Consider the following 10,404-nt stretch of genomic DNA (forward strand, 5'->3'; position numbering starts at 1 on the left):
AAGAAAATAAAGATCTCTCACTGTTGCCATTTTCCCCCCATCTATTTGCATGAAGTGATGGGACCGGATGCCATGATCTTAGTTTTTTGAATGCTGAGTTTTAAGTCAGCTTTCTCACTCTCCTGTTTCACCTTCATCAAGAAGCTTTAGTTCCTCTTTGCTTTCTGCCATTAGGGTGCTGTCATCTGCATATCTGAGGTTATTCATGTTACTCCCAGCAATCTTGAAAATATATAGTCTCATGAAAATGAAGAGGCCATGGTTCTGTTATGACAGAAGCCTCTGGGTCAGGCATCGCTTTTATTAGTGTTTGGTCAAAGTCTTTTTGCTTGACTTTATGACTTTTGGTGGATGCTTAATAAAACATTAGTTTAATACATGTATGAATGAATGAACCATGAATGTTAATATTTTGATTTCTAAGCAAGGTCTCTTAAATTATATACAAATAACTATAAAATATGCCATGGTTAGCTAATAAAAGAAATGTCATATACAAGGAGCAAACCCAGAAGAGTTTGATATCATCTCATTGAACTCTATAGCCAGAGAATCACCTAGAAGAACACTAACGTATCACTGATTGAGAAAAAAACAGTGGGAGAAGTAAACTTGAATGAATGGAAAGTGCACTGCGAAATATTTTATTTTAAAAAAATGAAGTTTTATTCTTCTCAAGTTAATGTAACTCAGAATAGACTGTGGTCTAATAGAGGTCAAGCTCTCTGCTTAATAATAGCAGCAAGAAGCCCTTTGTGCTGTTTTCTCCAGCTGCTTTAACAAATTTCCACAAATTTAGTGACTTAAAACAACACAAATTTGGAAAAGATCTTGATGCTGCGAAAGATTGAAGGCAAAAGGAGAAGAGGGAAGCAGAGGATGAGATGGTTAGATAGCATCACTGACTCAATGAACATGAGTTTGAGCAAACTCCAGGAGATAGTGAAGGACAGGGAAGCCTGGCGTGCTGCAGTCCATGGCGGTCACAAAGAATCAGACAAGACTTAACCACCAACAACAGCATGTTCCTAATAGTTTGTGTTATCTTGGGAATATCATTTAAACCTTATCTCAGCTTCAGTTGGGAATGCATTTAACTATAGGTAATAGAAAAGTTATATTCATTAGTCTCTTAAATAAGGGTTTATAGTCTTACATAATAAAATCCAAAACTAGGCTGTTGAACCAGTATTTTTTTTTTCTTTTCATTCCTGGTCACATAATAGCCATGGCAGTTCCAGTCCTCACAATCACATACAAAGCAGGAAGGGAGAGTGGAGGAGAGTTTCAGCTGTAATTTAGTTCCTTTAAGCAAAAACCAACACACGCACAACCAAAAAAGATGTCCCAGAAGCCCTAGCAGATTTCTACTTTATGAGACATGAGTCTGAACTATAGCACATACTCCTACAGCAGGACTAGGAAAAACAAATACCTAGATTGAAGCAGGGCAATTTTTCTCTTGAACACATTGAGGATTTTGTTAGCAATGAGGTTGGGGTGATGGAATGAATGGATGTCAGGTAGGCACCCAATTATGTCTACCACATTCCCACTTTGCAAAATGAAGTTAGTAACACCTAACCTACAAACTCCGTAGAGTCCTATGAAATGTGTGTGTGTGTGTGTTTTGTATTAGTCACTCAGTCGTGTCCGACTCTTCACGACCCCATGGACCGTATCCCACCAGACTCCTCTGTCCATGGGAATCTCCAGTCAAGAATACTGGAGTGGATTGCCGTTCCCTTTTCCAGGGGATCTTCCCAACTCAGGGATCAAACTTGGGTCTCCATGAGGTTCTGATAGGATCACATGTGTGAAAGAGCTTTGCAGAATGCCTTGCAAACTACTGAGTAGTTTATTTTATGCATAAATTAGAAAGTATTCTGTCCTACACTCAACTAAGTACATAGTAGGTACCCAAATATTTATTTACATTTTATGTTGAAAAGTAAACTTACCTTGTATTTCTGACAGAGGACTTTTATAAAATAATGCTATACACTGGGCGGATATGGTTTTTTCTTCTTTCGGAATGTATAGGTTATCACCATGGTAATAACAGTAACCATAACAGCAAAGACTATCAACACTTCATTACAATTTAGTGACAGAAAGGAAGGAAAAATATCTGTCATTTTAGTTGTACAGGAGAGTTTTGGTAAGAACACACTGTTACTTGACCAGTAACATCTGTATTCTTAAGAAAACAACAGGAAAAGCCAAAATATTGGTTTTATAGCTGATTGTAAAAAGTCATCATTCTGAGGCATAGTGTCCTGGGGTGTCACGTGGAGCTAGGGGCCAAGTGGGAAACACTCACATTTTGAATCGTCCACATCACTTCCTGTGACTCTGGTCATTGCTCTTCGTGCTCTGGAAGGAGAATGCTTTCTGTTCCCTCAGCTAGTGAAAGCAAACTGCATCACACCCTTAGGTTCCCTCTCATTTAATTTTTAAAGACCAATTTATCATGCTGTGAAGCTCTATTAAATATTAGGCTGAAACTTTATTAACTATTGTTATGCTAAAGCTAATGAAGGGGACAACAGAGAATGAGTTGGTTGGATGGCATCACTGACTCGATGGACGTGAGTCTGAGCAAGCTCCAGGAGCTGGTGATGGACAGGGAGGCCTGCCATGCTGCAGTCCATGGGGTCCCAAAGAGCTGGACACAACTGAGCAATGGAACTGAACTGACTGAAAGATAATGTAGTTTATGTCAATGAGGATAAAGGCTGGATTTATTTTCTTCATTTTACTAAGCATTATGACTTCATGTAGATTTAGTCAATAGAGTATAATCCATCATCATAATGACATCTAATCCTTTATTACTTCAAAAGGCATCTCTAGACAATATTGATGTTTTCCTCCATAGATAAGTTTATATTATCTCACCTGTAAAACTGACAATAGCTCCTTAATTATTCAAGAAGTTCGTATTCAAAAATATCCAGTTGTCTCCAATATACCTCTTAGATCTGGTTTATAATATATAGACATAGATTATATATAAAAATAGACTATATATGTAAATATCATATATATGTGTGTGTGTGTATGTGAAAACCATGTATCTGTATATGAAACGTATGAATTGAATGAAACAAGGAATTGGTTTATGGGATTATGTAGGCTGGCAAGTCTGTAATCTGAAGGGCAAGCTGGCAGGTTAGACACTCTCAGGCAGGAGCTTCTCCCTCAAGGAAACCTCAGTTTTGCTTTTAAGGCCTTTCAACTGATTAAATGAGGCCTATCCACATTATCCCATGGACAATCTCTTTTCCTTAAAGTCAGGTGATTGTAGGCATGAACCACATCTATAAAATACATCCCTAGTGATGCCTAGATCAGTGGTTAGCTGAAATCTGGCTGCTATAGCCTAGCCAAGTTGACACATAGAACTAAATTCCACAGTGTTGTTTAGCTTTTTCTTCTAGTCCTGTGGTGTCCTATATGGTGACTAGCAGCTCCTAATAAGCACTTGAAATGTAGTTAGTCTGAACTGTAGTGTGAAATCCATACCAAATTTAGAAGACATAGTACAAATAAAGAGTATAAATGATGTCATTAATAATTTTTTTATTATTTGGTTATCATTGTTTTTATTATTGCTTATATGAAATGATAGTATTTGAGGTGTGCTGGATTAAAAATGTATTAACCACTACAATTAATTTCATTGGTTCATTTTACTTTTTAAAGTGGATGACTAGAAAATTTTAAATTATATATGTGGCAACATATATATGTGGGGAGGGCAGTGCTACTCTAGCCTCTGTATTTTCTGTAACCTAGAAATTAGACTCTAAAGATTTGGTTCAGTTCAGTTCAGTCGCTCAGTTAGATTAAGCCTCAACTATCCCAGTAAGATTGCATTGTCATGGTACTTCATATGGAGTAGAAAGTATTATCTTTGTATATACTATTAGTGGTTTAGAGCTTGGTCGCAGAATTAAGGTGATGAACACTGAGTCTCCAGTGGTAAAATTAGGTTTGTCTAATGGCCACCTCATGCGAAGAGTTGACTCATTGGAAAAGACTCTGATGCTGGGAGGGACTGGGGGCAGGAGGAGAAGGGGACGACAGAGGATGAGATGGCTGGATGGTATCACTGACTCGATGGACGTGAGTCTGGGTGAACTCTGGGAGTTGGTGATGGACAGGGAGGCCTGGCGTGCTGCGATTCATGGGGTCGTGAAGAGTCAGACACGAATGAGCGACTGAACTGAACTGAACTGAATGGTAACCCACTCCAGTGGGATTGCCTGGAGAATCCCAGGGACAGCAGAGCCTGGTGGGCTGCCGTCTATGGGGTCGCACAGAGTCGGACACAACTGAAGCGACTTAGCAGCAGCAGCAGACCAGAAAGTAATCCACATGGTGTCACTTTGCTGCCATAAGGACATTCTGTTTCTAATTGCCAATGTATCTAATGATTTCAGTAGCCGTTGATAATTCTTGCTTAAATCAATAATTTCATCAGAGATTTCAAAAATAGCTAATGTTCAATTTTGTCATTTCTTGTACATAAGTAATTATCTTTAGTCCACCAAGTAGAGGTTTCCTGTTTAACTCAGATCATTTGCTATAAATAGTTATTGAAAAGATTCTTGTCTCTTTCCTTTCATTCTTACCTCTCTCCTTCAATTGCCAGTTTTCAGTGTAAAGAATTGATTAAGTGAATACTGTAAATGATGATAAATTACTTTTTTCTTGGTTTCTCTTTTTTCAATATCATTATAAACTTGTGGGTTTTCTTTACGTTCAGAATATCTTTCAGTCAACTTCAATCATTATTCTCTTTGATGCTTGAGTTTTTATACTTCAACTATGGGTGGCCCTTCAGTTTGTTTCCAGTATCCTCGGACACAATCTCATTGATCCTGGAAAGCTTTCTTGCTTTCTGGGAAAGCAATATATCCCAGACCAGACTCACCTTGTGCCTTCCTGCTCATATTTGAATCAACCATTTCTTTTAAAAAGCCTTGTATTAGGAAATGTGTTTAGAAACTAAGATCTTGTGCTTACAGTCATAACTTTATTTACTTGTAATTATATCTGAATTTTACGGTCATAAACTTGGGGTTAAAAAAATGGAATTTTATTTCCCTATAAGCAACCTGAATTTCCACTGATGTTAGTAAATTCTTTCCAATCCAATTAAATTCAGTCCCTTCTGGATTTTTCTTAGGCTTAGTTGGATTAAAATTCAATCAAATTTAGATCTCTTTTGTTTCTTGCAATCCTTACCTTTTCCCCAAAGATAGTATAGATGTCAGGGCTGGGAAACACGAGTGTTTTAAGTTGTCCTAGAACCTAAAAGGAGGTGTCATATTCATGCGTAGGATGCCAGACTTTGAAAATAATAGCACAGGATCCCTTTTCAGCAACATCCACACCTAAGATGTACGTGTTCTCTCTGCTCCTTGGTCCCCAGGTCTCTGCAGACCACTCTCCGTGCTCTCTGTCCGAGCTGCTGGGAATTTCTAGGTCTAATCATCCATTCACAACTGCTGCCACCTGCGTCTGGATTGTAAGAAAATTTAGGATGCTCTCTTTCCCTCCCTCTGGGGCTCCCTCTGGGACTGTCTTCCTATTCCATACCACATATTTCTACTTTAATGCTGGCTTCTCTTGAAGTGTTTTGTCTCCTACCCAAGACAATAAATACCACTAATTTTGGTGTAGGAGGCCCAAAGAAACACGAAGAAAGAAAGACTTGTGTTATTGTTTCCAAATATTACTTCGCTGAACATCACTTTGGAAAGATTTGCTATTCCCTGCCTTAGCGCCTACCCTTTCTCACCTCCAGAATTTTGCTCATGTGTTCTTTTTGCATAGATTGACCTTTCCTACTCCCTCCCAGGCTCTGTATATTCAGATCCACCCATTCTTTGGGCCCACACAAGCCTAGAAAATAGTCCTTTCTCCTTCTATTCTAATTATACTTCATTTCTACCTTTCTTGTTGAACTTATTTTTTTATTCATTATTCATTCTATGAACATATACTAAGAATTTTCTTCCTACCAAGGTTTGTGCCTTTAAAATCTGAACTGGATTGTATATTCTTTGGAAGGAGAATCAGTGTCTAGTTCATTATTGTATTTCTGTATTCATCAGATATTTCTGAAGGAAGGAATGCTGAATGAATAAGCATGTAAATTGCTGACCACCCAGACTGCAGGAACCTTACATTTTCTCTAGCTCCTAGGGCTCAGATGCCTAAATTCTTGGCTTTCCATGCTTCTCTTTCAAACCCACTTTCGTCTGCACCTATTTTCTCTTTTTCCTTTCTAAGAGGAGAAAGAGATCCATTTTCAACTTCAGACAAGCCTTTCTACTCAACTTATGTCTAGAATACATCTCCTAATTTCCCTAGGATCTTGATTGAGCAGTGGTCTCCCTTGTTCTATCTTTACCCTTCCTGTTAGCTCCTTCTGCTGCTGCTGCTGCTGCTGCTGCTGAGTCACTTCAGTCGTGTCCGACTCTGTGCGACCCCATAGACAGCAGCCCACCAGGCTCCCCCGTCCCTGGGATTCTCCAGGCAAGAACACTAGAGTGGGTTGCCATGTCCTTCTCCAATGCATGAAAGTGAAAATCGAAAGTGAAGTCGTTCAGTTGTGTCTGACTCTTCGCAACCCCATGGACTGCAGCCTACCAGGCTCCTCCACCCATGGGATTTTCCAGGCAAGAGTACTGGAGTGGGCTGCCATTGCCTTCTCCAGTTAGCTCCTTCTACTCAGCATATAAACAGGCTCTAGTGTTTCAAATCTTTTAAAGCCCTGTCCCCCTCTTACCCTAAAATGCTCCTACCTGCCTCTCTATCTTCATCTCCTGTAACTTGCAGCCCTAAAGCTATGTTCCTGTCATACTGAAATATCTGACCCTCTATCTTAGTTCATCTGTCTTTTTTACTTTTCATATGCTCTTTTGCTTGAATATCTTCTCATTCTTTGCCTCCAAGTCTCAGCTCAAGAATTCTCTCCTCTGAGGAGTCCTCTTCGGCTCCCACAGAGTAGATGGTCATAATTTCACCAGTTTCAACTCCCTTCTATAATTTCACCAGTTTCAGATGTGTTATAATTATCTGTTGATTTATCTGCCTCCCGCAAGTGATTGTGGGATCCTTGTGGGCAGTTACATGGTCTTATCAGTAACATGTATATTCCCAGTGGTTGGCTGTAGTAGGTCCTAAGGGCTTTGACTGATATACTGATTAATGAATGAACCAATGAGACTGACCATCTCATTGTCTCTAGCTGCTCCACTGTGCTCAGGAAAAATCCGATGGTAGTTCAAGCCAATGTGTGTTCCTCCTGTAGCCAGCTCTGGCAAGGGCACCCTGACCTTGGCAAGGTTGTGTCATGTATTGAGTAGGAAATCAACTAACTTTCTTGTTTGTGTAATACGCTGGCCAAAGGAAAGATGTCTGTGTGTGGTGAGGACAGCAAATGAAAAGACCTTCTGTGCAAGGAATGTTCCTCTCTTTCATTTCACAGGAGTTACCCCCTTGGAATGTAAACCCTAATTCAAGGAGGGTTACAACAAATCTTGCTCACAAGGGCTTGGACAAGTAGACGGTTGTGGAAATCTTTATTCCAGTGTCTGAACTTTCTGCTAAAGCAAATAGGAAAAGAAAAAAAAAACCAAAACCTCATAATTATCCATCTTGGCTATAAGTCCTTTCTACCATTCATTGAAAACAAGTACTAGCGAAAAAAATCTAAAAAATAATCTAACAAAACCCATTCATTTTGCCCATCCTAATTCATATTTTAAAGATGAAGAGTCTAAGGTCCATAGTAGTGGGAGGAAACCTGTCCAGTGTCTTGCAACCAGTAACTGGCAAAGCTGGTATTTGATCTCAGGTTTCCTGATATCCCATCCAATACCTTTTCCACTTCATTATGCTAATTATATGCATAAATAGAAAAAGTACATGAAGAGGAAAAGACTTGACCACAGCAGCTGGAATGTATTATGATACTGTAAGGTAATTTAACAGCATACATATGATTCCAAACATTACTGCATTTGTCATTTCCTAATATTGGTCTATGGAGAAGGCAATGGCACCCCACTCCAGTACTCTTGCCTGGAAAATCCCGTGGATGGAGGAGCCTGGTGGGCTGAAGTCCATGGGGTCCCAAAGAGTCGGACATGACTGAGCGACTTCACTTTCACTTTTCACTTTCATGCAGTGGAGAAGGAAATGGCAACCCACTCCAGTGTTCTTGCCTAGAGAAGCCCAGGGACGGGGGAGCCTCGTGGGCTGCAGTCTCTGGGGTCGCACAGAGTCAGACATGACTGGAGCGACTTAGAAGCAGCAGCAGCAGCAATATTGGTCTATGACCTGGTGTTGGTCTTTCCTGATACTAAAAATATTTTAGTTTGAAATAATTGTTTCACATTTTGGTTCTTCAACTACAAAATGCATGGTTCTACTTTGGAAAGATCATGAAATCAATGACAGAATTAACATGTGATAATGAAGCACAGTATTTGATAATGGAATTGCCAGATTACCATTAGATAGCTGGGATTACCATTAAGAGCTGGGAAGGGTCTGAAGTTTTACCATCCTTACCACCTTTCAAGACAGCTTCATGGCTGCTGATGAAGACACAAAACCCCTGGGTTAGAATCATAAGACTTTATCAGTCCTGGCAAGAGCAGTAGTCAGAATGCATTTGCCTTCACACTGGTTTCCTAAACCCCAAGTCCTGCAGGGCAACACAAAGAAGGCTGGGTGTCAGTAGCTTTCACAGTGGGTTGGTGACAGAAGAACCTGGACGTTAGGGAATCTGAATCTTCTATAACATGGAGTAAGGCTGGCTGCCTTTTGCTCTAAAGGGAGACACCATCTCTATCTCCAAAGGCTGCCTGCCGTACAAACAAAAAATATCCCTGGAAAACTCATCTGAAACAAAGATTGTCAGAACCTCTATTTACAAAACATGCAAAACCAAGATGGATCCACAGAATATCCCCTTGTACTGATACCTGCCTACTCATTTCTTTACAGTCTTGGCTTCTGGTGATTTTTTCCATGAGTATGCCAGCAGAAGCTGGGGCCACTCTGCTTAATCTGGCTGAGAGAAGCTGGGACTGAATCTGTGAATTAGTCTTACACAGCATTTAATTAAGGATACTCTCACCAAAACTTCAAGCAACAGGATGAGGCCATCTGCTGTGCTTGCTTTAATCGTGCACCTAGGGCTCAGACCCACTTAGCTAAATAAATTCCATAAACCATCCATGTCTGCTGTAGAAAGTGTCAAGTGGTTTCTCCTTGAATTGCTTGGCCTGAGGCATTAATCCAGGTGCAGTAAGATGTATTAGTGATTGGACAGATTCCATCTTGGCCTGCAAGGAGGAAGGAAGTCTAGGAAGATTCTGTCCTCCAGACTAACTCTGGCCTGTGGATTGAGACTGACTTAAATGCCTTCCAGCACCAAAGTGAGTCATCAATCAGTTCAACTAAAGTCAGTGGAAAAATGTGTATTGTCTTTTTTAGTTGAAGGATTCCTTTTGTAGGGAAAACTGTCTTGAGGGTGCCCCTAAGTTACAAGTCAGTTCTCCCTTGAGAATTTTCCCTGAAGTAACCTTATTTTGGAGAGGTCATTGCCGCTGTCTGAGGACTACATGATCTAGAAGTATTTCTTTCAACACTTTTAGGTCTCCTATGACCATCTCTAAGGTGCAAAGCACTGTGTTTTAAGGAGGGAGGCAAGTTAGTGCCTGGCTTTCACAAAGAAACACAGTCCTGGGCAAGCCGCTGTTGTTTACCATCCTTGGAGCCCACCAGATGGGGCAGACTTCAGTCAGGGGCACGGGCTGCCAGCGCTTCACAGCCCATGTGTCCTCATGGCCAGCCCACAGTTGCAACTTCACTATAGGAATTGAGTCTAATCCTTCTTTTTGGAGGAACTGCCTGAGTGTGTTCAACTTTACCCATTTATCCACAATATCATCGCATTCATCCAGTCTGTGGAAAGACTGAATATCAACTATGGGGCTAGGAGTAAAGAGATCCAGAGAGGCTGGCAGATATTTTGCATGGAAAGTGCAGAAGTTGGGGCCTTTATAAGACATACAGAGGTTGTTTATGTCTACCACTTTGCCCTGTATGGGTCACTTGGCAAGCAGTGTACCCAACCAAGTGACCATTATCCTTAGGCCATCATTGGACCATGTAAAACCCACAAGAGAACAAGATGGTAGCACCAGAATTAAGTTTAGATTCTCTAGGTTTCTGTTAATCTGGCTGCCACCAAGAAGTTGCACCAGTCAGTTTGGCCTGAGGTTGCCATTAGGGAAAAGAGAGAAGTATCATATCCAGAAATGTCAGGGTGGAACCTCCAGTTTTCAAAACAGATGTATGTAATTCCTGATT

At 40.4% G+C, this 10,404-nt stretch overlaps 1 pseudogene; it reads right to left on the reverse strand.

The window, feature by feature from the left end:
* The window catches only part of LOC104989316, an 11,258-nt pseudogene extending 1,155 nt beyond the window's left edge, over positions 1-10,103 (reverse strand).
* Between the last annotated feature and the right edge of the window lie 301 nt (positions 10,104-10,404).

This window comes from Bison bison, unplaced genomic scaffold, assembly GCF_000754665.1.
Source record: "Bison bison bison isolate TAMUID 2011002044 unplaced genomic scaffold, Bison_UMD1.0 scf7180017864152, whole genome shotgun sequence".
Classification (NCBI taxonomy): domain Eukaryota; kingdom Metazoa; phylum Chordata; class Mammalia; order Artiodactyla; family Bovidae; genus Bison; species Bison bison.